General features: G+C 34.2%; 1 long non-coding RNA gene across 11 annotated transcripts; it reads right to left on the bottom strand.

The window, feature by feature from the left end:
* Positions 1–2,417: 2,417 nt before the first annotated feature.
* Positions 2,418–9,230, bottom strand: LOC147409881 (uncharacterized). Of its 11 annotated transcripts, XR_015175455.1 has the most exons (7): positions 8,765–9,230; positions 6,064–7,331; positions 5,630–5,689; positions 5,500–5,535; positions 3,180–5,313; positions 2,847–3,077; positions 2,418–2,671 (listed from the first exon to the last, which is right to left on the bottom strand). It is a non-coding gene; the product is annotated as an uncharacterized LOC147409881 (long non-coding RNA). The 11 variants fall into 11 exon arrangements; XR_015175449.1 differs by having other exon boundaries at positions 3,180–3,254; positions 5,181–5,313; positions 5,500–7,331; XR_015175451.1 differs by having other exon boundaries at positions 3,180–3,254; positions 5,181–5,271; positions 5,500–7,331.
* Positions 9,231–9,793: the final 563 nt, after the last annotated feature.

Here is a 9,793-nt window from a genome sequence, read left to right as displayed (position 1 = left end):
CAGAAGAATATGCCAGAATGTGAAGCTAGACAGGAGAGTGCAGAGAACCTACAACCTTTCAAGTAGAAGATTGAAGATTTTGCCAGGTCAATGCGACGAGGACGTCTGCAGAATAGGCGGGGGAGTTTGTGATGGCCATAACTTCTATCACCTAGAGTTAGGTGTAAATTCGCCCCAAAGCTACCCGGGAGTACCCATGTAACAGTATGTAAGGCTCAATATAAAGCCATGTCGATCCCGTGCCAGGGCATATCTGTTAGCTTAGAGGCACATGTCAGCCTCGTGCTAGGGCATATCTGTTAGTTTAGTGGCATTTTTGTAATAAAGGGAGTATGATCGGCCTTCACTTTTGATGTTTCCTTCTGAAAACCTAGGAAAGTAATATTAGCATCCTTGTAGGAAGGGTGTCTAATACTTCCCAATCCCCAGCCTACACCCATGTTGACTGAAGCCCTCAAGCCAAGCTGCGTGGAAGTCCCGCATTGCATAGGATCATCTATTGCTTGTAACACAACTTATTGCTTTTATAACGTGTTACACCTTGTAATTCAATATTATATCAACAAAATTACCTCCAAACTTTGCCTCGTGTGCATCGTTTACTTGTTTGCTAGCTACGTTTGTGGTGTACGATCATTTTTACAGGCTTGCAAGTGAATTGACACCCCTTGCGCCCCATGACCTCGCTTCGAAAGAACACGGCCGTAATGCGATTTTGGAGAGTGATGAATCATGGATTATTCAAGATAAAATTAATTTAGGGACCCTCGTAGAAGGACTTCTTTCTAAATAGTCCCTAAGCTTTGGGTGGTCTTTTAATAGTCCATTTAGTTAACTTTTCTTTTCTTAATGGTCCTTGGACCTCATCTCCCATATTTCTCATGATTGAATGCCCTAACTGTTCGAACTTATCATTTTCATCCAAAAAATTGGATTTTTAGCATCTCAATCGAGTTTTGGTGACTTCATTCTATTGGAAAGGATTTAAAGAGGAAGAAGAAGTCATTTTTGTAAAATCTCAAGTTTTTTATTCGTATCTCAATGAAAAATAAATAGTAAACGTTTGAGAAAATCTTGAAAGTGAGACTTAGGATAAAATTTTAGGATTTTTTCTAAGCATTTTTAATAAAATCTGGCTTTACCATTGGATTCAAAATAATCGAAAAACATACTTTAACCTGTCACTACAACAAATATGCGAATTAGGAATGGTTTATAACCGTTCCTAAGTCAGTATGAAACGGTTGATGGACCGTCTTTAATCGAGGCGTCATTAATGAATTTAAACAGCTGGAAGCCGTTCTAGATCTCAAGATTTGGAACAGTTAAAAATTGTTCCAGAACTCATAATTTGGAACTGCTAAAAATCGTTCCAAATGTGCATTTGTACACTAACAAAAAAATTATCTTAAACATTGCTTTAAAATCCGATGTCTATAAAACTGATGTCATAAGTCTAAGACTTTAGACATCGGATACAAACCGATATCTAAAATTATCATAAACCGATATCTGAACTTTTAAAAAAATTTAAGTTTTAATATTTTTTCTTTTCTAGTAAAATAGACCCAAATAGAGAACATCGAGGTTCTCTATCACATTAATTTATATACAAAGAGAGTTACAATGAGTCATAATTTACAAGTCCAAAATTACAATGCATCAATAAACCCTTCACTTGATAGACTCCCCTCGATTGCCACAACTGTTCGCCTCATGTTGCTACTTGATTCACTTGAACTCTTGGTTCTTCCACTCGCAATGCCATCACTCCCATCCCTCTCTATCTTCTTTAAGATCCCCACAATGCCCACAACTGCCAATCGAGCACCCTTTCATGCCATCACATTGCATACTCTCACGATGAGCTTCCGCACCTTTAAAGGAGTGTTTGAGATCTGAAAACCCAAATCCCAATGCATCAGATAAATTCCATTGTTGTAAGAAGTAAATAGGCCTCATCATGGGACATATGCAATATCACCAACTATCTGCATCAATCCATCTAACTATAAGACTAAGAGCAAAAAGACCAGTAACCAATAATAAGCATCATCGAAGAAAAATTATGCTATGCCTATTATGAAACAAAATAGTGAAGTTCAGGATACCTAAGGTCTCAATAACTGCTGCTTAGACCATGTCATTGCACCTTAACGAATGACTTTGACACAGATTATACAACTTCAGATAAGTCTTTTTTCCATTTTTCATAAAGATGCCTCATTGGACACATAAAAAGGAAGAATGAATTTTGACGTTACCAGTCATGGTAGCAATTAATGCTCATAGAGTGACAACAATTAGGCAAGACCATATTGGTGCAAGGTTCCATACAAATCCCACTTTCATCTTCTCTTTGAAAATCCATATCAGAGAGCTTTCTCTTCTCTCCCACTCTCTTCCATCCAAGCATCTCGATTCATCGACCCTTCTCAAGAGTATAATCTAGCCCTGTTAAGTTATCTTGGAGATGTTCAAGGGATGGTAATATCACGGCTACATTTGTTTTATTTATTGTTAGAATACTTAAAAGGGAAAATAAATTATAAACTTGACAATAAGCACATTGAAATAGTTGGAAACAAATGGTAGTCTACAAACTAGAGAACTCCCTAATAGTCACTTTTCTTCCTTGAGAAGATATATTCATCCTTCCATTTGCATATACCTGTACAGGTTAAGAGAGCTATTAATGAGAGTACCCAATGGAGAAGCAAAAACCCCAATTTTTTCCACATTTGCTTGAATATTCAATCTAAAACAAGATATAGTAACTGTCCCTCATGAGGGGAAATCTGCACCTATGGCCTCTTTTAAGTCCTGTATCAGCCTAAATATAGTACCTCTGAAATGAAAGTTCCAGTGATACAGCCATTCAGCTTCTTGACAATCTCAACCCAAAAGCCACGTGCAGAGATGATATTAGTTGTTTATTTACAAATAAGCAGCATTTTCGAAGTAAACTCCATAGCCCAAATGGTCTCAATTCAGTCATCCATCAAGGCATAAACAACTGCAGTTCTACATGGTGTGTACACCATGAAGGAATTGGGCCTGTTGACATAAAAGCTCTCCTGTAAAGAAGCAATATGAAATAGAATTTAAGGACCTTATTTTTCCAGGTTAGTTCAGAATAAATTAGGGCTGTAAATGGGATCTTAATTGAATCTTCTTACATAGCTGAAGTACTATGCTTCATGATTGATTCTATCGAAGCCACCAAACAGTTTGTTATCAGAATCCAAGACCACCTGGAGTAGGAACACATATTTAATGACTCAAATTGATGTAAACATGAACACTCCATGAGGTCTTGGAAAGTAATGATCTTGGTTAGAATTCACCCCTGCCTTCAGATTCAAAGTTAACATAAGGGCTTTCTCAATGCATTGTCCAATCAATGATATTGGTTTTTCATGCATTATCAAATTCACCACAATAGTTAGGAGCCGAAAATATTGTAAGTTTATCACTCAAAACTATACATGGACTCTTGATTTATACTCTTAGACATCGGGATAGTGATACACGACATTCTTTGGCTCATTGGTGACATCTACATATGCCCCTCAACATATTCTATCATGACAAGTTTACGTACAAGTTTTTTGTGTGGTAGGGTGACTGATGGAAGTTACCCAAAAAAAATCACATTTCAAACATATAGTTATAGCATACATGGTTAAATATTCTAATAGTTCAAACATTTCAGTTTTCCAATAATAATTACTGGGTAACTAAAACCATATTAAGAATGATAAGATATTAATTAATCATTTTGAACAATGATTTAAATAAACAGAATTCAGTTCTAACTATCACATAATATATATAGCTGATTGTGTGGCCAGTCTAATAAACCATACTTGGATGACTGTTTTACAGTTCATGTTTGCCATTTTACCAAGACCCTCATACGAAGAACAATTAGGTTGGTCATTTGTTTGATGACCACGATTTTAAATTAATCACCAACAAAGCCAAGAGAAAGAATGTAATCCTTTGTACGGCTGAGATGGGTTTGTTAGATCTAATGGGAATGAGAGGGATAGATTGGATCTGGTTGGGTTTGGAAGATGGGAGAAGAGATTGGTTTTGGTGAAGAAATTTGATGGAGATGGCAGAGTTGCTTGTGAGAGCCATTGTTTCTTCTTTCTTCTTTGTTTGTTTGGAGAGAAGGGGAGGCCCTAAAGAATTAAAATAGAGATGTAAAGGATTTTGTCCATAGATTGAAGGATTCTAACTTGTTGTTGGATGGTTCTAATGATAAGCAAGTGAAAATGCATGACATTGTACGCGATGTGGCCATACAAATCTCAAAGGATGATGGACATGGATTTTTGTAAAAACTAGATTAGGATTATTTAGAAAGGATACCATCAGGGGTGATATCAAAGTTATCGCATTTAGAAATATTGGACATGAAGTTTAGCTTTTCTAGATGGGATGTTGAAGAAAATGGAAGTGGACCATTAGCTAAGTGTACAGAGATAGCATCGTTACATCGTTTGACAGCTCTAGAAGTGGAGTTCAAAAATGATGAATGTTTATTTCCGGACATGTCAGGCCCTTGGGAAAAATTAAATAGATTTTATATTAGAGTTGGCCAAACATCCAGAATTCATGCTCCTCGAAGCACCAAGAGAATGTTCCTTCACATGTCAAGTCCAATTTTGGCGAATTGGATTACGATGATGTTGGGAAGAACAGAGGAGCTATTTTTAGAGGGATGCAAAGATGTCAATTGTTTGGAACAATTGGTTGTTGTTGTAGGTTCCAATTTATTGGAATATCTCAGTCTTCAATGGTGTGACCAAATGGAATGTCTCTTTAATTTTCAAAACAAGGTTCAACAGTGTGCATTTGCTAACCTAAGAGTCTTAGAAGTGTTTATGTGTAACAAATTGCGCAAACCTCTATTCTCATATGATCTAGTGGGAAGAATGCAAAATCTTGAAGAACTGAATGCGTGGGGTTGTAAGGAATTGCAAAAGGTTTTTCACTATGATAAACAGCAAAAACATAAACATCGACGACAAGAAGAGAAAGAAAATCAACAACAAGGAGAAGGCCATGATTATGTCATCCTTCCCAAATTGAGAAAAATCATTTTGGATGAGCTACGCAATTTGATAAATATATGGGGTGGTGACGTAACAAATGGATGCTTCCACAACCTTATAGGGCTATATATTTATGATTGCCATAGATTGAAGAATCTCTTCACGTTGAGCTTTGCACAAGGCATCCAACAACTTCATTCTTTACCTGAAGATATATGGTAAAAAGTTGGAAGAGAAACGAACCCACCTATTACCACAAGGTAATCAATATTTATAAAAAGGAAACAAGATAATCAATACTTACCAAAACAAAAAAAAAACCAAGATAATCAATATCACTAACATCAAATCCAATTTAAGTATACTTAAAATTGTATGACAGAACATTCCAGTTACAGAGAATAAAATTTGAAGTTATAATTAGGTTCTTTACCTCTCATTGGGAAGAAAGAATACTTTTAATTATTGCCTGTAGAAGTTAGCAAAGGAAGCACATACAACAATGTTTCAGAAAACATCCACCACAAATCAAAAATGAGACAAATGGTCAGAAGCTATGTTACCTGATTCGTTGGTTTGCTCGGTTCGAATACAGGTTCGTGGTTAGTCACTCTTGAACGAATCTAGTTCATAGAGGTAGTTTGAGACAAATATTTAAGTCACTTATATTAATATCATAGAAGAAAGCTCAGGTCAAGGGAGCATATCATGAGTTTGAAAACAAAAGAGTATATTTAATATTGACCAAATCTTGGGATTTCAAAATAAGGAATATTATTGGCCAAACAGGCAGAGCAACTCTAAAAATCACCAAAAGTTAGTTCGTCAAATTTGTTGTTTTTTGACGAACCGAACTTCGAAGTAATTCCTTTGCACCAGTTCGTGGTTTGAAACTAAATCAACAAACCCGATAACAGAGGTCAGAACGGTACCAGTGAGAAAAATAAAATCGGAAAGGAATATAATGCAATGTTAAGAATAGTGACAAAAAACTTACTAATGTTAAGAGACAAACCCCCTTGGGTAGCTCAAAAACTGCTATGAAAACCTCGACAGCCAAGATATTTGTACTACATACTGCTTCCCAGCCCCCAAAGCTAGGAAATAAATACAAGACAGTTAAAAAATCCCATTTATTGTATACTTCACACTGTAGTTTTGTGTAAATAACTTCTTAACATAATCCCCTTTTCCTTCATATTTTTAATCCTGTTTTTAATGTGACCAGTAGCTTAGTAATGGTGGGAATTGCACTCGGGTCATTAACAAAGATGTAATATTTGGTGAGATCATTTACAAAAATGAAATTAAAATTACATTGGTCCAAATGAGAATTATTGTGTGCTCAAGGGAAGTTGGATGGGAGAAATGTTCAAAGCAAACTTTGGAAGACTACATCTTTCTAAGACATACCCACACCAATTCAGTGACCTTTTAACTTACTTTATCAGCTTGTAACAATGATAAAGCCATTTGGTCATGTTAGTGTGCATCTCGATACATCTTGAAATGTATGGAAGCTATTTGAAAGCCTTGCTTATTATTAGATACTAGTGTAAGCTCAAATATTGTAACAATTTTATTTTTTTCTTCTAATATGGTTTACAACTCAATGCATAGATGAACAAACAAGAAAAAGAACTCATTGGATAAACAAGGAGCCATAAGCAACATTAATTAGCTGGAAATAGCTACCACTAGTTAACTTCATTTCTTCACTATTAAATTTCCATTTCATTTACTTAAGAAACAAGTAAATCTGAAAATCAAAATAAACGACCTCAATAAGTTTCACAAGTGATGACTTTCAAAATTGAAACCTTACATGTAACTAGAAAATCTCTACAACATTGAAAGGAAGAAATGCCACTTAGCTAAGTGGTAAGACTTGTAGAGGTTGTTCCCAAGTCCTAGGTTCAAATCCCTTGAACCCATACTTCTTATGCTAACTATTAACAAGTATCAATATTCTTGTACTAACCAAGCATTTATCTCTCAAAAGAAAAGAAAAAAAAAATACCGAAAGGAAACGAAAGCATGTGTGTACCCAAGAAAGTTATAAAAGATTTGGAGATTAGATTATTACGCTGCAGAGCATGTGAAGAAAAATAACAAAATAAGGCCAATTTGATGAGAACAGTTGGAGCCTTTTCTATTGATCCTTATTCTCTACCTACAGGAATGACGTACCACTAGACCCAATCTAAAAGAAATGGCCCATAAGGCTGCAAGAATGAAGCCAACAGCACCTGTACATCCAACAGACTGCAAAATATAATAGTCAAAATATTCATAAGTTATGAGTAGTCTCTAATAAAAATTATCATTCTTGTAACTAGAATAGGAAGCAAAATAAAAACAATGCATAATTCAACCTTCAAATAAAACAATTCCAAAAGGATATGCACATAGCCCTTAAAATCAAACACATTGAAGAGTCCATATTCTAGATAGATCAATCACTATTCCTACTACACACAAACAACATTCTTTAACCCATCCTTGTATTTGAGTAGAATTAACCAACATTATACCCTTAACTCTAATCCAATGTAACATGGCCAAGGAGTGGGCCCATTTTACTCTCTTTTTCATATACACTAGACGCTTAATTTATTTTTATTTTTTAGTTTGTGGAGCTGTTCATTACTGGAATAATCATAACTCTAGTACTAAGGCAAGGATTTTGTGGAGAAAATTAACATTTTCAATTTTTTGGAGTCTATAAAAAAAAAAAGAAACAAAAGACCCTTTGAGGGGAAGGAATTTTTTTTTTTTAATGTAAAAACTAAAATATTTCTTTGGTAAAAGATACATTCTAGTTCATGAGGTATTATTTGAAGATTTTCATTTTAGATGAGAATCCATATTGATGTAAAGTATGTAGCTTGTTTGTGACCTCATGATTAGTCTACAATTTTGCTTCTTTGGTGGTTCATCTCGACTTCTTTAACTATAAAAGTAAAGAAAAAAAAATATGATGAAAAATAGATCAATGGTTCATAAGAAGAAAGAAATCGAGTTGGAAGGAAGACTAAACTAATATTTCCACCTGAATTCATTATTCCAGAACATTCTATAATCCTTTGAATAGACAATGTCTTGTGCTGTGATTTAATCAACAAATTTAGTTTCTCCAATAGAAAATAGAACGAACTATCAAAATCACATTAAAATATGAACAAAACCTCAAGAAACTAAATAACTACTCAAAATTAAACAAAAACTAAAATAAAACATGAAAATAGAAGAAAACAAGCTTCAAAACTCACTGATCTTACCAGAGACTAACGTAAAAAAAAACCCTAGAACATAGTTCTAGAACTCAAAGTGGAGAACAGAATCCTAAAAAACTCCTTCAAAGGTTAAAACTCTCTTTCTCAACTAAGTACATAAAGCATTGGAAAACCTAAACAACACATCAAAATGCTTAACAAAGTATTAAAAAACATAACAAAAAAACCTTTAAAAATGTAAGAATTACAACAATAACTTCATACTGCCTGATAGCTTCAAAACTAAGAGCAAACTAAGAGAAAAAATATCATCCAAACTGCCAAAAATAGCTTCAAATCTAAGATCAAACCAGATAAATCAAACGTAGAAAGCTCAAACTACTTAAAATAGCTTCAATTAGGTAATAAATCAGATTATAAGTAAGAAAATCATAAAGGTTCTCTAAATAAAAGTTAACTTACTGCTTTGCTGCATGTTACTTTAAAATGATATCTAGAACTCTCAAAGCTTCTTAAGAGTTCTCTGATTCTTGACCACGAAGCGCATTTGCTCTCTTAGTTACCTCCTATCTCAACCTCAGTTTCACAATTTTTCTAGGGTTTCTTCTTATATCTTCCATTTCCTTAGTCCCAAATGTTGTCAAAGAGAGATTGAAAGAGATGTTTCAGATTTTAGGGGAGTTCTTCTCCAACTGATAGAGAGAGAGAAGTTTCAGATTTTGGGGGTTTTTGAGTTCTCCGACTGTGTGAGAGAGAGAAATATGAGGCCAATGAATTAAAGAGGGAAGAGACTAAGAGGTCGATCGAGGATCGACTGAGAGAGAGAGATGCAATCGAGAGTTTGATTGAGAGAGAGAGAGAGAGTTCAATCGAGGGAACGGCTGAGAAAGAGAGTGTGTGTGTGAGAGGTTCGTTCCAACAAAAAGAGACGGAGATTGTAGGTTTAAAAAATGAATAAAATGGTTTTAATAATAAAATGGTTTAATATCATTTTTAAATAAAAATGGTTTAATGTTATTTTAGACATATGTCCCTATTTTGCAATTTTTTGTAATGTATAAACACACTCAAATGCGAGTCCAAACAGAAAAGTTGAAAAATCCTCGATTACCAAGTAGAACCAGACTAAAATAATGAGTTTTTCCTAAAAAAAAATTATTAAGATTTGATCATACCATTGGATTCGTAACAAAAAATTATAAAAAATGGACTATTTACTTGTCATTTTTAGAGTTAAAAAAGTTGAATTATCGTCAAAAACAAAAATGACGTCAATTTTAGGGTCCCATCGGGCCGAAAAAGTAAATTTTTTTTAAAGATATAATTTGTAAAATTTGACTATACCATTAAATCCAAAATGAAGAATTAGATAAAATAGAGTATTCATTTGTCATTTTTGGAGTCCAGACAGTCAAGTTATCGTTTAACGAAACAATAGGCAAAATACCGATTTCGTCCCGCATTTATATAAATAATTTTTTAAAAATAAAA

This window comes from Akebia trifoliata, chromosome 2 (genome assembly GCF_017979445.1).
Source record: "Akebia trifoliata isolate Shusen 1 chromosome 2, ASM1797944v1, whole genome shotgun sequence".
NCBI lineage: Eukaryota > Viridiplantae > Streptophyta > Magnoliopsida > Ranunculales > Lardizabalaceae > Akebia > Akebia trifoliata.
The sequence above is the reverse complement of the archived record's forward strand: the minus strand, read 5'-3'. Positions and strand labels throughout refer to the sequence as shown.